The sequence below is a fragment of the Lactuca saligna genome, chromosome 9 (assembly GCF_052625555.1).
Source record: "Lactuca saligna cultivar CGN05327 chromosome 9, ASM5262555v1, whole genome shotgun sequence".
Classification (NCBI taxonomy): domain Eukaryota; kingdom Viridiplantae; phylum Streptophyta; class Magnoliopsida; order Asterales; family Asteraceae; genus Lactuca; species Lactuca saligna.
In genome coordinates this window covers 144,518,459-144,539,840 of record NC_136425.1, presented here as the reverse complement: position 1 = coordinate 144,539,840, position 21,382 = coordinate 144,518,459, and the positions used below count along the sequence as shown (strand labels likewise).

At 36.4% G+C, this 21,382-nt stretch overlaps 2 pseudogenes; both read left to right on the top strand.

Moving 5' to 3' along the window:
• Positions 1–1,255: 1,255 nt before the first annotated feature.
• LOC145014107 (putative L-type lectin-domain containing receptor kinase S.7 pseudogene) lies at positions 1,256–3,716 on the top strand (annotated as a pseudogene).
• A 10,984-nt stretch (positions 3,717–14,700) lies between these two features.
• On the top strand, positions 14,701–17,939 carry LOC145016777 (protein ANTAGONIST OF LIKE HETEROCHROMATIN PROTEIN 1-like; annotated as a pseudogene).
• The last annotated feature ends 3,443 nt before the right edge of the window (positions 17,940–21,382 follow it).

The window sequence follows — 21,382 nt, the reverse complement described above, 5'->3', positions numbered from 1 at the left end:
CGCCACCAGTTTCTATTGGTTGTGTCTCTGGTATGGTTTCTTCCTCGTCAAATGCACATATCTTGTGATGCAGCTTCTTCAAGTATGACCGTTGGATGACCATGATCACCTCGGGTAAATTGCCCATGATATGTTGTAGGGCAATTTTCCCATACCCAATGGAGACAATCTAAGCTTCCTAGCATTCCAGGAAACCCATGCACACTAGCATGATGCGCTTGCAATTGCAGGATTTCATTACGTGTAGGCTTACGTAAATATTTTGGACCATAAAACTGAATCACAGTTTTGTAGAAAAAATTGAGACTGTCTCGTGCTATCCTAGCAAACATCCTAAAACTTTCGTCTAACGCATCAGGCGGAATGTCATATGCTAACTGACGAAGTGCGGCCGTGCATTTTTGTAAGGGAGTGAAACCGAGTGTGCCTCTAGCATCGTAGCGTTGTTGGAAAAAACCGCACTCCCTCGTTACATCTTCAACTATACGTTCGAATAAACCTTTGAGCATTCTGAAGCGCTTACGAAAATAATACCCTTGGTAAGTGACATTCTCTGCAAAATAGTCTTGCACCAAACGTTGGTTGGCTTCTTCACGATTTCTGTAAATATATCTTCATGTTCTCTGTTGAGAACTTGCAGCTGCGTTGTTATATACAACGTTGTATGTTTGTTTCGCCATTTGAACACACGCAATAGCAGTATCAAAAATAATCTGAAATTCTTCAGAAGATGAAGAAGATGACATTTTTGAGAGAGTGATGATTTTAATTTTTTTTATTTTTTTTGTTGAGAGAGAGAGGGGAGATTGTGTTGTGAAAAAAAAATTGAGTTGATATGTATATATAGGAAAGAAAAAACAAAAGAAAAAAAAAATTAAATGCTCAACGTCAATCCTTTCCAACTTCCTTCAACCAATCAGAACACACAGACTTGGAGGACCGCACCAGACCACGGTCTGTAGGCGGTGTTCCAGTACTACGTGGCACAAAGTACGATCTAGGACCGCACCCACACTGTGCAATCTTATTTTTCTGTAAAAAAATATTTCGCTAATTATAATGATTTTGTAAAAAAACATTTTCATGAAATAGGTGACTCCTTTTTGATAGAATACGTCATATTTTGAAATTTTTGTTAACAACTAATAACACTATCAAATATTAATTACTTTTAGTTTCGAGCAAAATGTCTCAATATGATGCCGTTTTGCACTATACACGATTACATTTCATCATCATTTCATCATATATAAACCTTTGCATGACAAACCCATCCATTCTAACCCTCTCTTTCTAACCGTTTAAAACCTATTCCTCCGCCGCGACCACCATCGCCACCACCACCACCACCGCCACCGTCTCCACTCAGCCCCGTCTGAACTTTGGATAATCTTCATCATGAACCCAAGAAAACACCTTGTTTTCTTGATCATTTTCACCTTCAATCTCGTGGTTGACCCATCAATGGCGTCTTCACACAACACAACCATCGAATTCCAATCTTTCCCTCCCCAAAACTTCACCCTTCTCGGTGACTCCTACCTCCGTCACGGCGTCGCCGGACTCACTCTCGAGTCCAACTTACTCGCTTCCTCCTCCGGCACTATCATGTACACCACACCAGTCCGTTTCTCCAGCAACCGCACCAACTCCTCCGCTTCATTCTCCACAAGATTCTCCTTCTCAATTGTAAACCTCAACCCTGTATCCCCAGTCGGCGACGGACTCACCTTCTTCATCTCGCCGGAAAATCGCACTCTGGGGTCCCCCGGCGGCTACTTGGGTCTTGTGGATTCGTCACGATTAACTAAAAACAAATTCATCGCAATCGAATACGACACCCGGCTTGACCCACACTTCAATGACCCAAATAACAACCATGTCGGGTTAGATATCGATAGCTTGAATTCGATCAAAACAGCAGATTGCATGGATGCTGGAATCGATTTAAGAACTGGGATTTCCTTCACTTCATGGATTGATTACGATCACGGTCAAAAGAATCTCAGGGTGTTCTTGACGCGTTCACGTTTCAAACCCAATAACCCGCTTTTAAACATGGATATCGATCTTTCCAGCTATTTTCAAGAACATATGTATTTGGGGTTTTCAGCATCAACCGAAGGAAGCACAGAGACCCATTTGATCAAAAACTGGAAGTTTAAATCGTATGGCGTCGAATACTTCAATCCAAGAATCAACAACCCACACAATGTTACAGATAACACCATCTTCACGAGCCCTCTGATTGGGTTCCGGGTTGATTCTCACATCAAACAGTATCGTAAACTGATCCAATTAGGTCTTGAAGTTTCCGGCACGGTCTTTGTCTTCGCGATTCTTGCTCTCTTCGGGTACATTTCGGTGAAGAAATGGAGGGAAATTAAAACAGAGATTAACATAAAATCAGAGGTAACACGAAACCCAAGGCAATTTAGTTACAGAGAGCTCAAGATCGCCACTAATGGCTTCCATCCAAGTCGCATCATCGGAAGTGGCTCATTCGGCACAGTTTACAAAGCGTTTATGCTATCGTCGGGAACCACCGCAGCTGTGAAAAGATCTACACGTTCCTGCGACGCCAAAACGGAATTCTTCGCTGAATTATCAGTAATCGCTTGCTTAAGACACAAAAATCTTGTTCCTCTACAAGGATATTGCATCGAAAAGGGCGAGTTGTTACTCGTTTACGAGCTCATGCCTTACGGAAGCATCGACAATGTGTTGTATCAAGACACCCACCACTGGGGTTTCTTAAAATGGCACCAACGATACAATATCGCAATCGGGTTAGCCTCAGCCTTAGCTTATCTTCATCAAGAATGTGATAAACTGGTGATCCACAGAGACATAAAATCGAGTAATGTCATGTTGGATGCTAACTTCAATGCCCGATTAGGCGATTTCGGGTTAGCTCGGCTGATTGAGCACGATAAAAGCCCTATTTCGACTCTTACAGCTGGAACTGTCGGCTATTTGGCCCCTGAGTATCTTCATTACGGAAAAGCTACCGATAAAACAGACGTTTACAGCTACGGCGTGGTGGTGCTGGAGGTTTGCTGTGGGCGGAGGCCGATTGAGAAGGAAAGTGAGGGTGATGACATGGTGAATTTGGTGGATTGGGTGTGGGAGATGTACACGAAAAACCAGATCTTGGAAGCCATTGATAAGCGGCTTATTGGGCAGTTTGATGAAGAAGAAGGTAAGAGGCTTTTGATGGTGGGGTTGAGCTGTGCGAACCCTGTTAGTGAAATGAGGCCGTCCATGAGGCGGGTGTTACAGATACTGAACCATGAAGTTGATGAGATGGTGGTCCCCAAATTCAAACCTAAGTTGAGTTTTTCAAATAGTCTACCGATGAGTCTTGATGATATTGTGTCTAGTTTGGACGGAGATGAAGTCGAAGAAGAAGAAGAAGAACAAGAGGAGGAGGAAGAAGAAGAAGAAGAAGAAGAAGAAGATGGTGGTGGTGGTGGCGGTGGTTGTAAGACGGCTGATAGAAGTAAAACGCCATTTGAGATGCAGGATAGAGCGTGTAAGACGCCTGATACAGATCTTGATGGTCCATTCGAGATATGTATCGATGGGTCTCAAGTGTAGGGGGTTAACGAAAATGATTTTGTTGATTTGTTTGTGACGTGTGTATATATTCTGATTTTGATCATGTGTTGGAAGATTGATAAATCGTTTGTTCAATAAATACGTCAATTCTTACCCTTGGGCCTTGAATCCTTAACGACTACTTTTATATAAAACTTCTTTTTCCAAATTTTGAAAAGAATATTAACATGTTTATATCATAAATGGATAATAATTTGTTAACAAAATTGTAAAAGTAATATTTATGGTTTGTGAAAATTGTCATTAGAACTAAAAAAAATGGACTTTAACACAGGTCCAAGATAGAGTTTTTATGGTGGTGCTAGTCCATAATTTTTTAAAAATTCTTAAAATAATAATAATAATAATAATAATTATTATTATTATTATTATTATTATTATTATTATTTATTTATTTTTAATGGATTATTGTATTTGTATTCCACCCAACTTTCTAATTTTGTTTTAGAAGGTCCATAATGTTTTCTCTACATCTTAAAGGCATAAGCGCAACTTTTTTGGTTTCCAAAAAGTCAATTTTCTTAAAATAAAGCGGTTAAATGGTGAACTTATATGTTACGAGGCAGTTTGGAAAATGACCAAATTGTTCCCGTTTCTTTTTTTACGTATCTAATCAAACAAACATTGTGTTTTGTATTTTATCTCTTAGAAACTCTTCCATCATTCTTCTCTTATAGACAATGGCAGTTTACATGAAGTTTGATCTTCCCTTCCATGTTATTTTTACAAGGAACCCTATTATCCATTATTGTCATATTGTGATGGAATACATCACTTGTTTGATGATGTGGATTTTACTAGAATGGACAAGAACAAATTTATGGCTTTTCTCAAAAATACACTCAGGAGAATGAAGGTGTATTGTTGTCGGTTGGAATTTCCTTCCGAGAATAATAGCTACATACCTTGATTATTGCGACTTTATTGTAATTGGGTATGGTTTTGGTTATGTACTCCTTATATATAGATCACCTTGGTGTGAATCTATAGGAGTGGCTTGGGATGACAAAGTTGAAGTATTCAATTGTTGCTACGTTAGGTTCGGTAATCGATTATCTGCTTGTTGCGTCTAGCTCGTATGTCTGTTAGGTGTGCATCGTGATTGGATTGTGACTATAAAACTTGGGCAACAACAAAAAAATAGATCGTTAAACTTTCCCCCGTTACTGTACCCCGACAGCAAACTCCGACGAGCAAGTTAAATTTTTTGTGTAAAAAGAGAGCCATCTCCTCCTAGCGGGAAGGAGTCGACTGGATGGAGACAGAGATGTCTCCATGAGAGAAGGAGAGAGAGAAAGGTTGAAGTGAGTAAGAAAAACTTACCTGGAGTATTGAACGAAGCTGCTATTTATAGAAATGAAGGCTTTATTCAGTATTATATTAACTAGTGTACTAGCCTCTCAATATAATATTAGATCTTATAGGCCTCGTTTAGTGAGAAGAACATAATGGAAAAAAAACGGAACTATAATTTTTTGAAGAGTGTTTGACATACCTAGAACAAGAATTAATTAAAAGTTTGACCAAGTCCAATGGGACAATTCACAAAAAAAAAATAGTCTCACCCAAAAAGGTGAAACTCAACAGAACACGCATTCCAGTTATTTTTATCTGCCGAAATTAACCCTGGAACGGGTCTTAGGTTGCATCTCCACCATTCTCGTATTCTTATGAAATTATCGGGTTCTTCAAATAGATATTTGCGTCTCAGAAACTGATTCTAAATTATTGATTATCGATTTTAGCTTGCGTTTCCACCATTCTCGGCTGTGCTCAACATCCCAAGGTACAACTCCTTTTTCAAATTTCAGTAGTATCGTCATCTGTTGATTTACTTGAATAAATTATTGATTATTTCTCTCCTAGCTTACCTGCATCTATTTGTTTTTAGTTTTGTGTATTAATTATTGATTGGCTTGAAGTTTTCTATATAATGAAAATCTGATTCTGGAAGTTTTTTAGATTCTTTATCTACCTATCGTTACCTGCATCTGCATATGTTTCATTAATTATGTGTTTTAACTTCATTAGTTACTTGATTTCTTGATTGTTTCTTGATTAATTTATAGTTACCTATAACAAAACCCTTTTATTTGGTGGCTATAATTCTTGTGACATTAGTATAAATGGTGGATTAATCCAATTTTTAGATTTTTATAGATTCTTTATAGTTTTTTAGATTTTGTAACAAAATCCTATCAATTCACATAGTTTTTTAGATTCTTTATCTGCCTATCGTTACATGTAACTTGGGAATGCATAATTGATAAAGATTCAAAGGCATACTATGTGAATTGATAGGGTCATAAGTTTCAAGTCAGGGTATGAACACAGGTAAAGTACATATTGCAATAAAAATGATATTTATATATTCAATTTGTTAATATTATTATCCTATTTTCTATAGTAAATAATGCTGCTATATTATTATCTTATGTGTTAGAAATGAAAAATGGGTTCCCCTTTAAGTAAAATATGGTAATAATAGTGAGACTTGTATATTCAATTTTTTAATATTAGTATAATCTTCCTGGTACAAAGGTGTAGCACCTGGTTTTTGGTACGTATTTTTTTTATTTTTATCTAAGTAATTTGCATTTTTGGCTTTGGACTCGGCGAGTTGAAGGGCCAACGCGCCGAGTAGAAGTAGAATGGGACGCGGGGTTTAAGTCGTGGACTCGACGAGTCGTGTCTCGGACTCGACGAGTAGATCCTGTCTGGCCAAAAACCCTAATTTAAGGGTTTGCACCCTATTTAAACAATGTTATGTCGACCATAACGTCCCTTATGCTCCCAGAACACCTCTCATTGAAACCCTAGCCATTATTGAAGCAATTTAAGCCTTGTTGGTGGATTTAGGGGTTTTATAAGCCATTTTTGGTGGCCAACCATGTTTGCAAACATGGTTGGGGGTTAAAACTTCTGAATCACTTCATTAAACAGGTCACTAGGCAGATTTAGGTTGCTTTTGCACCCATGAAAGGCCCCATGCATCATAGGAGCTTGTTTTATGTCTTTTTGAGCTCAAAGTCCCATGCAAGCACGTAAAGTTTGTAACTTTACGTGCTAGATCAATTGTAGAAGCTTGGATCTATCTTTTGATCAAATGATGTACATCAGAAATTGAGGATTTAGAGTGTAGACTTGACCGACTCGGCGAGTCCGTTCTTGGACTCGACGAGTCCGAGGCTTTGAGCCCCATATCTGTTGAGGGTTAAAGGAACCCTGTTGAGTGTTAGAAGGGTTGTATCCGGACAGAAAGAGTTACCCAATGCATTGGACGTATTTTTAGACCTGGAGTTCATGGGACTCGACGAGTGCTAGAACAGACTCGGCGAGTCCAAGGCAATCTCCTTAAGATTGGAGATAAACTCGATGAGTTGTTCATCAACTCGGCGAGTCGAGGACAGGACTTGTTCATCAGATGAAGGTGGACTCGACGAGTGTTCAGGCGATTCGGATGAGTTTCATGCGATGTTCATATGAGAGAGGGACTCGTCGAGTCGATGTCAAACTTGACAAGTCGAGTCATGGATAAGGCGAGTAAAGGCCCTATGCATCATAGGAGCTTGTTTTATGTCTTTTTGAGCTCAAAGTCCCATGCAAGCACGTAAAGTTTGTAACTTTACGTGCTAGATCAATTGTAGAAGCTTGGATCTATCTTTTGATCAAAGGATGTACATCAGAAATTGAGGATTTAGAGTGTAGACTTGACCGACTCGGCGAGTCCGTTCTTGGACTCGATGAGTCCGAGGCTTTGAGCCCCATATCTGTTGAGGGTCAAAGGAACCCTGTTGAGTGTTAGAAGGGTTGTATCCGGACAGAAAGAGTTACCCAATGCATTGGACGTATTTTTAGACCTGGAGTTCATGGGACTCGACGAGTGCTAGAACAGACTCGGCGAGTCCAAGGCAATCTCCTTAAGATTGGAGATAAACTTGATGAGTTGTTCATCAACTCGGCGAGTCGAGGACAGGACTTGTTCATCAGATGAAGGTGGACTCGACGAGTGTTCAGGCGAGTCGGATGAGTTTCATGCGATGTTCATATGAGAGAGGGACTCGTCGAGTCGATGTCAAACTTGACAAGTTGAGTCATGGATAAGGCGAGTAAAGGGTGAGGGACTCAGCGAGTCAAGTCAACCTGAAGTTGACTTTGACTGGACCTGGACTAACCCTGTTTAGCATTGCACGTGTTGTGTGTTGACTTGAAGGTTGTCGTGTAGGGATCGAGGAGTCGAAGGGAGTCGACTTGTGCGTCGAGGATAATTCAAATATTGCACGACTTTGAGGTGAGTTACCTTCCAATAGGGGTGGGTCTAAGGCCACAATGACGGCCCACCAAAAATGGGTATTTAGAAGATAATGGTCTTTATGATAATTATCTTGGTGTGGTTATGTGTTGGTTATGAGATTTATCTTAATGAAACCTTCACAATGGAAATGGCTAATGGGAAGACAGAATCCACTGGGGAAATCTATATCGGATGTACCCTAGGATTAAATCACCACGTCTTTCAAATAAACTTAATGCTTGTTTCCATTAGGAGTTTTGATGTGATTATCGGCATGGATTGGTCAAGCCCCCATCATGCTAAAATTATGTGTCACGAGAAGGCCGTTCGCCTTCATCTCCCAAATCACGAAACCCTAGTTGTTTATGGGGACAAACCCAGCACGAACCTTCGTCTTATCTCGTTCATTCAAGCGTAGAAGTACCTACAAAAGAAGGACTTGACGTTCATGGCTCACATAGTAGACAAATCCAAGAAAGAGGTCAACATTCAAGACATCCCAGTATCTTGTGAATTCTCGGATGTCTTTCCTAATGATCTTCCGGGGATACCCCCAGAAAGACAAGTCGAGTTTCGAATTGACCTTGTACCAGGAGCTACCCCCATCACCAAAGCGCCCTACATATTGGCTCTTGCGGAGATGCAAGAGTTGTCCAGCCAACTCAGTGAGCTTTTGGATAAAGGATTCATCCGACCCAGTTTCTCACCTTGGGGAGCTCCAATTCTCTTTGTCAAGAAGAAAGACGGTACATTCAGGATGTGTATCGACTATTTGACCAGCTCCAAGGATCTAGTCACTTCGCAAAGACAGATCTGCGATCTGGATACCACCAACTCAAGGTCCGGGAGGAGGATATTCCAAAAACCGCCTTCCGAACTCGTTACGGACATTATGAATTTGCAGTAATGCCCTTTGGTCTAACGAATGCTCCTGCCGCATTCATGGACCTCATGAATCGAATATGCCGACCTTTTCTTGATAATTTCGTAATCGTTTTCATCGATGATATCCTAGTGTATTCCCGAAGCGCAGAAGATCACGACCAACATCTTCGAAAAATCCTGGAAACCCTGCGAACTGAAAAGTTATACACAAAACTCTCCAAGTGCGAGTTTTGGCTCCGAAGCGTGAACTTTTTGGGACATGTTGTTAGTCAGGAAGGAATTCATGTGGATCCTTCTAAAATACAAGCTATCAAAGGATAGGCAATCCCAACAACACCCACAGAAATTCACCAATTTTTGGGTCTCACAGGCTATTACAAGAGATTCATCCAAAACTTCTCTAAGACGGCAAAACTGCTTACCATACTTAAACAAAAGGGCGTACCCTTCGTATGGACGGACAAGCAGGAAGCCGCGTTTAAATCTCTAAAGCAAGCACTCTGCAATACGTCGTTGCTATCGCTACCTGAAGACGGATGACTTTATAGTCTACTGCGATGCGTCAAATCAAGGTTTACGTTGTGTACTCATGCAGCGTGGAAAGGTGATAGCTTACGCGTCCCGACAACTAAAGACGCACAAAGTGAATTACACGACCCACGATCTGGAGCTGGGAACAGTGGTCTTCGCCCTGAAGATTTGGAGACACTACCTTTATGGTACCAAGTGCACTATCTTCACCAACTACAAAAGTCTCCAGCACATCTTGAATCAAAAAGAGCTAAATATGAGGCAACGAAGATGGGTCAAACTGCTAAACGACTACGAGTGCGAAATTAAGTACCACCCAGGCAAGGATAACGTGGTAGCCGATGCCTTGAGTCGAAAAGAATACTCAAATCATCGTGTGAAAACTCTCTCAATAACCATCCGACCCAGACAGATACCATGAAGGTGGAAAACAAAACAAGCGAAGCTCTGCGTGGAATGGAGAAGAACTTGGAAGTAAAGGAAGACGGAACATATTACTTCATGAACCGCATATGGGTCCCTAAACTTGGGGGATTCAGAGAGGTAGTCATGAACGAAGCCCACAAGACGCGATAATCCATCCATCCGCGTTCAGACAAAATGTACTTGGATGTTAAGCAACATTATTGGTGGCCAAATATGAAGGCAGAGATTGCCACTTACGTTAGCAAATGCCTTACATGTGCTAAAGTAAAGGTGTAATATCATAAGCCCTCTGGATTACTACAGCAGCCAGTAATTCCAGAGTGGAAATGGGAAAGGATTACCATGGATTTTGTGACCAAACTACCCAAGTCGACGGACGGTTTGGACACGATCTGGGTAATAGTTGATAGACTAACGAAATCCATCCATTTCCTACCAATAAAAGAATCATACAAGATGGAGCACCTGACAAGAATCTACGTTAAGGAAATCGTGAGACTCCACGGAGTACCGATATCTATCATCTCAGATAGAGATAATAGATTTACTTCATGCTTTTGGCAATCGCTTCAGAAATCTATGGGAACACAACTCGACATGAGCACTACCTACCACCCACAAACGGATGGTCAAAGCGAGCGAACCATTCAAACACTAGAATATATGCTTCGAGCGTGTGTAATAGACTTTGGAAGATCATGGGATACCCACTTGCCTTTGATTGAGTTCTCGTACAACAACAATTATCACTCGAGTATCAAAGTTGCTCCTTTCGAAGCATTATACGGGCGTAAATGTAGATCACTGTTGTGTTGGGCTGAGGTAGGAGACACCCAGCTAGCGACAGGGAAACACCAAACAACGTCTTAACGAGACCAGAAATTATACGCGAGCTGACCGAGAAGATAATTCAGATCAGAGCACGACTGCAATCGTCCCGAGACAGATAAAAGAGCTATACCGATAAACGACGAAAGCCCTTGGAATTCGAAGTGGGAGATAGGGTGTTACTAAAAGCCTCTCCTTGGAAAGGAATGATTTGTTTTGGGAAGCGAGGCAAGCTGAGCCCTCGATACATTGGACCCTTCGAGATTCTTTCCCGAATCGGTCCAGTGGCTTATAGACTGCAACTACCCGCCAAACTCAGCAGTGTACACCCTATGTTCCACGTCTCCAACTTGAAAAAGTGCTTATCCAACAAGACTCTCGTCATTCCATTAGAGGAAATCGAAATCAATGAGAACCTTTTATTCATCGAGGAGCCGGTTGAAATCATGGACCGAGAGGTAAAACGTACCAAGCAGAGCCGCATTCCAATTGTGAAAGTTCGATGGAACGCGAGACGCGGACCAGAATTCACATGGGAACACGAAGATCAAATGAAGCAGAAGTACCCTCATCTATCCTTGCATTCTCAAATCGAGCTTTCAAAAGAATTTCGGGATGAAATTCCCTTTAACGGGGGGATGATGTCACAACTAGAAATTTTGGTGCCTTGTAACTACAACACTTATAACAAATATGAATCAATAACATGAAAGCATGCATGATTCTTATCCTATAACAACAAAACTTCATCAAATACTTCATTCTAACACTACAAATGGTCAACAAAGAATTGGAAACCTTTGAAATCACGATTAAGTCTATTTTGGACTAGGAATTCCTTATTGAGCCTAATGGACTAATAAACTTCCAACTTATCCATCTTGAATCTAGAACTCTCTAATGGGCCCTAAATGGACCCACATACATGAAACATAATATTTTGGCCCTTAATGAGTCACAACCAACTAATTTAGCCCTATTGGGTCATAAAAATTACACTTTGATTTATTTGGGCCCAAACATCATCTAAAGTGAGTCATAATATGGGCTAAGCACTCAAGACCCAATCATCTTCTCTTTTCCCTCTCCATTCTCGACCCAACCCACAAAGAAGGAAGAGTTGACTTTTAGTGTGCCACCTCATTTTTACTTAATGGTTTTCCATGCAATTCCCATACATCCAAGTAAACATCTCATCAATCTTCTCTCTTCCCCTATCTCTCTTTTCTTCGACCGAGAGCAAGAAAACACAACACACACACCTCACAAAACTCTCTCTAAATCACTCAAGACTCATCCCTTCTTCTTCATCCAAAAATCTCAAAATTGCTTGTGTTCAAGAGGTTTTCATCAAGTAATTCATCATCTAAGGTAATTTGATGACTAATCCATGATCTAACTACTTCATTTCATCAAAATCTCTTCTAAATCTGATCAACCTTGTGATCTTGCACCATAGAAGCATCTAAGTTCGAGATCCTCCAAGAAAGCTTATTAGGATCGAAATTTCCTCATCTTCTCTCTTCAAAACCGAAAACACAAATCAAGGTGAGCTTCATACCCCTCTCTTTTCGGTTTTCATATGTTGTATGGGGGAGAATACAATAAAATGTGTAGATCTATGTGTATATGTATGCTATGTGTGATTTTATGCATGTATGTGTGTGATTTTATGTGTTTTTGTGATAAGAACATAACCAAAAGGGATGTTAACTCGAGATCTATGACATGAGAAAGGAAACAAACATAATCTAAGTTATTTTACACTAATCAAGTCAAGAAAAATATCTTGTAAGGTTATGAGAAACATATTCTAGCATAAAACCCATTTTAGGGCTTAAATTGTCAAAAATACAAAACCTAGGTTAAAAACTATCAATTCACAGTTTCTTGAGGGTCAAAAAAAAGTTTCTATAATCATTTTTCTAAAGATTAGAATTTTCAAAGGACTTGAAAAGCAAATTTTTAGCTTAATGGGCTAAATTTGGGATTTTCAGCCCAATAAGCCCATAATTGCAAAATTTGAAGTTTAAAGGGGTTGAAATGTAACATTCTGCAAATTAGGGGATATGAAGTGTAATAAAACTATTTCAAATGTCAAAAATGCTTTTCAATTCCAAAAAGGACCAAAATGTAAACTTTTTAGATTTTGGGCCAAAACTGTAAAAGTTAAGAAAAATGGGGTTCTAACCGAGAAATACCATTCTAGAAGGGTTAAAGTTGTTAACAAAACAAACTTTGGGTTAAAACTGTCTTTTCAACAAGTTTATGATACGAAAGTGTCAAGAAAATGTTTTAAGGACTGAAAATGAAATTCTTTTGGACTAAAAGTGTTATTTTTATAAAAGAAAGGTAGTAAAGGTCAAATTCTACTTTTAAGAAAATTAATCCATTAAAACAAAATACAAGATCCACAACTACCGACAAAATAGAAAACAAATACACATTCAACACCAAATATCGTTATAAACGAACTGATTCGGTCTCGAATCAATACAAAACAACAATCGTTAAATCAAAACTCTTCAATAGATACGTGATGACTACAATGAGTAAATCTAAAAACTTTGGGTTTATGAGTTTCAAATCATGCTTGTTGGGCCTTGCAAGCCCACGAACATGATATTTGGGCCGAAAGGGATAATGCTTATATGTTATTGGGCCTTCAATGACCCAATATTTTATAAAAGGACTTTCAATAGCTTTTATGTGCTAGTTGGCCAAAGTGTCCCATTAGAAAAGCTAGTAAGGTCACAGTAATCAAATGTGAGTTGGACCATCGTGTCTTTCGCATCCACGACAGCCTAAGGTACTTACGTTAGTAGTGGGACATAATGCTCCCCTTCTCTTCGTTCGTTAAGGCTTATGAGAAATCAAAGTAGACAAAATTAGGATGATATACAATGTGGATTAATCAATATTCATTCCTTAAGATAATACAAAAATCAGTAATCATGAATACATTTCAACACCGGAAAACATCGGGTTTTCCGGGGAATTCAATACTACTCGTTCGAAATTTAATAACTATAATACAAAATACCCTTTATATATATGTTTTTGAAATCACTCATGCATCAACTTATGGATCTTCACACTTTGATAAACAAAAGTCTTTTAAGAAAATATCGGATTTTCTAGGTTTTACAAACTACACAAATCATTTTATCACAACATTGCTTATGAACTCACAAACATTTCATATGTTGACGTTTTTCCAAAATAACTTGTATTCTCAGGTAACAGGTAAGCGGAAGAGTAATAAGAAGTAATGTTAGATGTTATGTTGTTAAATGTACTCAAACAATTTATGCTATGAATGTGTAATGTTAAAACAATGTACTTGATGTGAACAATTCCAGTTGTAATATATTAATGCATGGTGACGTTTATGTTATGATTCATGTATATTCATTGTGATGATATTCAATTAAAGTCACGTGAGCCCTCGGACGTTTCCGTCGTCTGGTTCGGGGGTGTGACAAGATTAAATTTTGTCAAGCTTATGTTGCTCTTTTTCATTTTATGTAGTAGATACTGAAGTTAGGACAAAAATGCCCCTGTAATTAATTTTTATTACTACATGTGGAGTTTATGTTAACAGGAAGTGCATAAAAAATGCAATTAGACTGCTAGGTTTGGACTAAATTTGCCCCAATATTTTGTGTGTGGCTACTTTATTATAATCTTCTTGGTTCAAAGGTTTTTAAATTCTAGGGAGTCTTAATTAAGCACATTTTCCTTAATTCGGTCAAGTTTGTGTTATTCTTGTTCATTTTTTAATGTTGTAGATACTCAATTAGGATGAAAAATTCCCCTTCAATTAATTTTTATTAATATAATGTTGTTTTTTTATTACTTTTTTTATAAAATTTGTAGATATGGATCGTAATCATTTGCTCCTATTTATGAAACTATTAGAGAGTTATATTCAATTGTTGATGTGCCTAGCTACAGTTTGACTTTGGTTAATTGAATGTAAGGAAAAAGAAGCTCAAATGAGAGCTCTAAGTCAAAGTACATTAGAGAGTAGATTAGACACAATTTCAAAAAGGTCCATAGAAATACAACGTATCACATGTGAAAGTGATGAAAATTGTATAAATGAGTTACATATGGATAGAAATGCATTTGCACGTTTATGTGAGTTATTACAAACATGTGGTGGGTTATTAAACGATGGTTTAGTGACCATTGAGGAGCAAGTTGCTATATTCCTAAATATATTAGCACACCACAAAAAAATAGATGTATTCAAGTTAGATTCTATCGGTCAGGGGAAACGGTAAGTTGGTATGTTCATTAAGTATTGGGTGCTTTATTGCATATTCAAGAGATATTGTTTGTCAACCCAATGCCTATTGCAAACGATTGTACGGACAATCGGTGGAAATGGTTCTAGGTAACCATTATAACATTATTATGATATATTACAAATTAATATAAGGTTTTAAATAAAAGTTAATATAAGGTTTTAATTAACACCGATTTAATATTTTATTTATAGGGTTGTCTAGGAGCAATTGGTGGAACTTATATTGAAGTTAATGTCCTTGACTCAGATAGACCAAGATATCGAACAAGAAAGGGTTATATAGAAATGAATGTGTTAGGTGTCTGTAATCATGACATGAATTTTGTCTACGTCTTAGCTGGTTGGGAAGGTTCGGCTACTGATTTAAGGGTTTTGGGGGATGAAATTACTAGACATAATGGATTGAAGATTCCAGTTGGTAAGCTAATAAAATAGTTACCAAATATTTAAAGTAAATATAGTTACATATTCATATAGAGGATTTTGTTTATTATAGGTAACTATTATTTGGCTGATGGAGGATATATCAATGGTGAAGGTTTTTTGGCACCGTATAGAGGTACTAGGTATCATTTACAGGAATGGGAAGGTAGTACACGTGCACCTACAAATAAGGAAGAGTACTTTAACATGAAACATTCACAAGCAAGGAATGTTATTGAAAGGTGTTTTGGTCTACTAAAGAGACGTTGGGATATATTAAGAAGTCCTTCATTTTATCCGATAAGAATTCAAGGGAGAATAGTCATCGCATGTGCTTTACTGCATAATTTTATTAGGACACACATGGCTCTTGATCCAAAGGAAAACACGTCTAAAACTTTTGAAGATATGCCTATCGGGGAAGACCAGCCAAATCAGTTCCAAATTGTGGATGTTGTTGAATCAAGTAATGAATGGACTCAATGGAGGGATGATTTAGCCCAAGAAATGTTTGAGTCTTGGATGTCAACTAGATCTTAGTATATTGTTTTTTAATTTTAGAACTTTTATTTTTAAGTTTGTTATTTGTAATTGTTATGAATGTGAACAACTTTGATTTTTGTGTATGTTTTTAAATTTTTTTTAACTTAGTGAATGATTTGTTTTAATATTTTCCATTTGTATCTAATTACCTTTGTTATGTATAATATGTCAAAAGCAGATAACAAATCATGGCAGATTTATGTCAATGGACTCAAGAAGAAGAGGATGTGTTGATTACGATCCTTCAAGACATTGTTGTCATCAGTGGCAGAGGTGATAATGGAAGCTTTAGGCCTAGAACTTATGATCAATTTGTTCTAAAGTTGAAGTAAAAGGTCGTCGATATTAATATAACAGCAAAGCACATGCAAAACAAAATCAAACGTTTAAAGGATAAATTTCTTGTTGCATATGATATGCAAAATACAAGTGGGTTTGGATGGGACAATGCTCGTAAATGTGTAGTGGTTTATTCTTCTGAGATATTAGAGGAATATCTAAAGGTTAGTGATTATATATATATATATATATATATATATATATATATATATATATATATATATATATATATATATATATATATATATATATATATATATATATATATATAGGAGTAAGATCAATTGAGAACACCAAAAAGGTTGAGAACACGAGAACACATCTGGCCCATCTAAATATTCAAATATAAGGCTATTATCAAACGGATAATTTATGTTAATTCTAAAACTATTGGTAGTAAAGTGTAACTTTTAAAATGGCAAAAGGGTATAATAGCAATTGAAATTTAGGTCAATCCTGTAATATCTCATTCCCACTCTTATTTCCATAAAAGATTGTTGTCTCCTTATTCATCCCCCTCTCAAACGATTTTCGTAGCCCTAATCGCGAGCACACCAATCTGAAACACCGCCTCCTCATTCAGTGGCGCTAGACCCACCAACGCAAGCTTCATTGAATATCGTTGCAGGACGTTGACTTCCCCGACCGTTGAAGCGTCTATATCCACCTTTGACCCGTCTCCGTCATACCTGATATGCAAATGTTGTCAAGGGAAGCTCTTGAGATGCTTACAGCCACTGAGTTGCATATATTGTGGGGAACAACAGAAGAAGGACCTCCATCCTGACCCTATCCCCTTCAATTCAACCAATGGTTATAACTGGCTACTTCAATCCTTGAAGTTACATAGATCGGTTAAGGTTTTTCTCTTTACTTGCTTTAATTTCATCAACATTACTTTTGAAATCCAACATAATATGGGTGATGTGATTACTTCGTTAGGGCTTTTCATATTTGTATAACTATTTACATTACTTTTAGGGATGAGTTGGATCTTTGGTTGATGAAAATGGAGTACATAGAGGCTAGAGTCCTACATAATATATAGTTACTTTATCTGAGCTTCTAGATATGCAGATTGCACAACGTGATGAGCCTAAGAAACCAGATAATAGTTTCAAATTGTTGCATATTTTGTATGCATACAACCTGTTTGATGAAATACATAGTGTATTTTTCTTTTTATATTTTCAATAAAACCTATTATATCTAAAATAGTATATAAGTTGTTATTCCTAAAGAGTATAATCAGTAATTCTGATCTCATTTGTGACATTCTCTAAGTCAGCAATGGGTTTTATCGTGTGCCTCATGGGATCAGGATCTATGGTATTCATTTATGATTAGAGTGGTACTGATTATGATTAGAGGTGTATTCATTTCTGATTAATGATATATATATATATATATATATATATATATATATATATATATATATATGTATGTATATATATATATATATATATATATATATATATATATATATATATGAATATAATTACAATTGTAGGATTTCATATGCATTTTATATTTTGTTCATGTCTCTTCATATGTAACTTGATGTCATACGTGTTTTTCTAAATCATTTTCATTTAGTTGATTGTTAACTGTATTTATTTCTTTATTTGACAGTGCGTAGAGAAAATCGAAATGATTCTACAAACGGAATTTTGGCGTGCTAATATACAACAAAACAATACAAAGTGGAAAAGATCTCACCTTATTCATTTGTGATTATATAATAATAATAATAATAATAATAATAATAATAATAATTAATTATTTTTATTATAATTTTTTTTATGTTGTATTCAAATGTGATTATAGAAAAATAGATATGTATTACAGTGTAACTTTTTGTGTTATTGTTTATGAATAGATGTATAATCCAATATGTTTTATTTATTTATGATTATAGTTGTATTGTAATTTTTCTCTACAAATTATGTTATATTCGATTATTATTATAACTTAATTCATCTATTCATTCACGATTACAACGGATTAGTATATGACTACAAATATGTTTTTATTTTTGTATGATTAAAGATATTCGGTTGAACTGATTAATTCATCAATCTTTTTGATATACTAGTAAAAAAAATAATAAACATTTTTTAATCATGGTAAAAACGTTTTTTTAATAATCTTATTGATTAAAAATACATTAAATTCATTTCTAGTATTTAGGTAAAAAAATCAATTGATTGATAGCATCCCATGATTCTAGGAATTAATTAATTATCCATATTTAATTGCATTGTAAAATTCCTTTTACGCCCTTATTGAATGATTGGTCTACAATTATTCTCGCGTTCTCAACCTTTTAAGTGTTCTCATTTGATTATCTCTCTCTCTCTTTCTCTCTCTCTCTCTCTCTCTCTATATATATATATATATATATATATATATATATATATATATATATATATATAGTTTTCGCATCTAAGTATTAAATATATGATTTTACATGTAACTATGCTTGTTTTCCTAGAAACATCCAAACAAAAACGATGTCGCGAACAAACCATTCCATTGCACACGAGCGACTAGCAAATGTTTTTGGTAAAGATCGAGCTACATGTGGTATGGCTGAATCGGCGATTGATGTGCCAAAAAATCAAAATATTGATAACGAAGAAGAAGAAAGTTTTCCATCGTTTAATTCTAATCCGCAAAACACTGTAACTTCCTCCAATCCAAATCCCAAAGACTCGGCGCCAAATAAAAAAAAAGCGGCATCTGAAGAAGTAACACATGTAATTCGATTGGGGTTAACTACCATATCCAAGGAAATCCAGAAAATGACTAAGGCTATAACGTCTTCTACTAATGACCTCGCGGAGTTAAGAACCATACATGAAGAGTTGAAGACCATGGAGTTGTCATCTTCAAAAATCATGCGAGTTTGTTTAAAGTTTACAAAAAAACTTGAATTTGTTACTGATGTGGAGTAGTTTGGACACAACTACCAAACCACTTTTTGCGAAGACTATATTGGAAGAAAACAACTGAAGTTTGTTACCTTTTTTATTTAAAATTAAGGATTTTGGGAACCATTTTATTTAGAACTTTGTTAATTTTTCAATAATTTTGATTATTTGGTATTAGAACTTGTTTTAATTTGAGAATTTCAAATAATTTTTTAATAAAAATGTTTATTTTGAAGTTATGTATGTTAATTAAAGTTATTATGAATCTTTTTTACAAAAGGGTAGTATGGTTATTTTTACATCTTGTTCTGTCTAGTTCTATTGTTACCAAACAGTTTCAGGCAACTTGTTATGTTCTGTTCCAGTCTTACCAAACATTATACAAATTATTTCTCCAGTCCAGTCCAATCCTGTTCAGTCCAGTCTAGTTCAGTTATGTTCCACCCAGTCCTTCTGCCAAATGGTACCTATACAGAAGCTAAATATCCTTTTATTATGCATGAACAAAGAATTTTTACTTTTTTTATCCACCCATCCTTCTATCCTTCCTGGTCTATTATATCCTTCCTTTTGGAAAGACTTTGGCAGACCGGGTAAATAATTATCTTGTGTTAGACTATTGTTGTGTATGGGCTGTCACCATACACCATTATGCCCCTAGTCTAAAATATTGTATGTCATTTAGAGATAATGTTTTAGACTAAATTCCAACTTAATATTCCTTCAAAACAAAGGCTTTCCAGCTGCTAGACAATGTCATAATTACAATATACTTTCTGTGATGTTTATGCTTGTGTTTTAAGGAGCTGTAAAAATTCATTGGGAGAAAGTCTACTAGATAAGGAATTTCAAAGAGACCGCCATTACTGGATAAAGCATATACACCATTGTGTAAAGGAATTCAAAGTATATTGCGTATTTGGCTAATCATGTAGCCATGGTTAATATGTTGCTTTAACCAAAATTCCTGAGTAGTCGTCTGTTCAAGCTACTTTTAAGAATAAATATTGCATCTTTGGCAAGGAGGGTAGTTATGGTTAATATGTTGCTTTGAATAAAATAACTGAATAGTCGGCTGATCGAGCTAGTTTTAAGAATAAATGTTGCATTTTTGGCTAAACGGGTAGCCATGGTCAATATGCTGCTTTGACTAAAACTAATAAGTAATCGGCTGACCGAGCTACTTTTAAGAATAAATATTGCATTTTTATCTAAGTGCATAGCCATGGTCAACATGTTGCTTTGACCAAAATTACTGAGTATATACACCATTGTGTAAAAAGTTTCCTACATGGGCTTTTTCTAGTACTTTTATTAGGGGAATGTAATGAGCAAGATTTTACATGTTTTGGTTATGGGTGATCAATCTGGAGCCAATGTAAAGAAATTTTGCTTTAGATTTACCCATGTTTCATGGAGGTTATAGGGGTACACGATTATATGGGCTAGCTTAATAGGTTTTGGAATTTCAGAGCTACTTGATGTGTTTCAAGCCTATTCGGAGACCATATCGGGACAACAGAAGCAATAACAATTTATGATCTTAAAGACTTGAAACAAGTACGTATAACTCAAATAAATCTATGCAACTTAAAGAATACAAAAGAATGAGCCATACCTTTGCTTTCTTGGTGGTTTACTTCTTTTGTTTACCAGTTGATCGAACTAGAGAACCCAACATATAGTTCCTCTTTTGTGATCGCACTCAATACACAAAACTTTTGTAGATCTAAACAATTCTTGAACATCAAGAATTAATAGATTCGATCAAACAAATATGCGGTGGACCACAACATAGTGAATGAGTGACCATGATGTGGGAACTATAATTCAGGAATTCTAGGGTTTTTTAGGGTTCCTAACTTTGGTGATTGAAGGGTATTTTTCTCATGTACCAAAACCGAGTTTTGACCCCTCTTCATATAGGGATGTGATTTGAAACCCTAAAGATAATTACCAAATATAAGTATAATCATCAAGGTATTTCAAATTATTCTGGAATTTTCCAAATTCATTTATTTTGTATTACTTAATTAAACTATTAATTAATTAACAAAATAAGCTCTCATATAAATATCTTTTAAGATTTTCTTTATTTAGTTCATGTGTGTAACCCCAAAGGACACTGATATTTAGAGTAACATTATTGGTTTTGTTATGGTTATGGGCATTAATCTCCATTAGCTCCCACTTGCACTTAGACATCAACAATAACTGGTCCAACACTTAATGGGAACAAAGTGG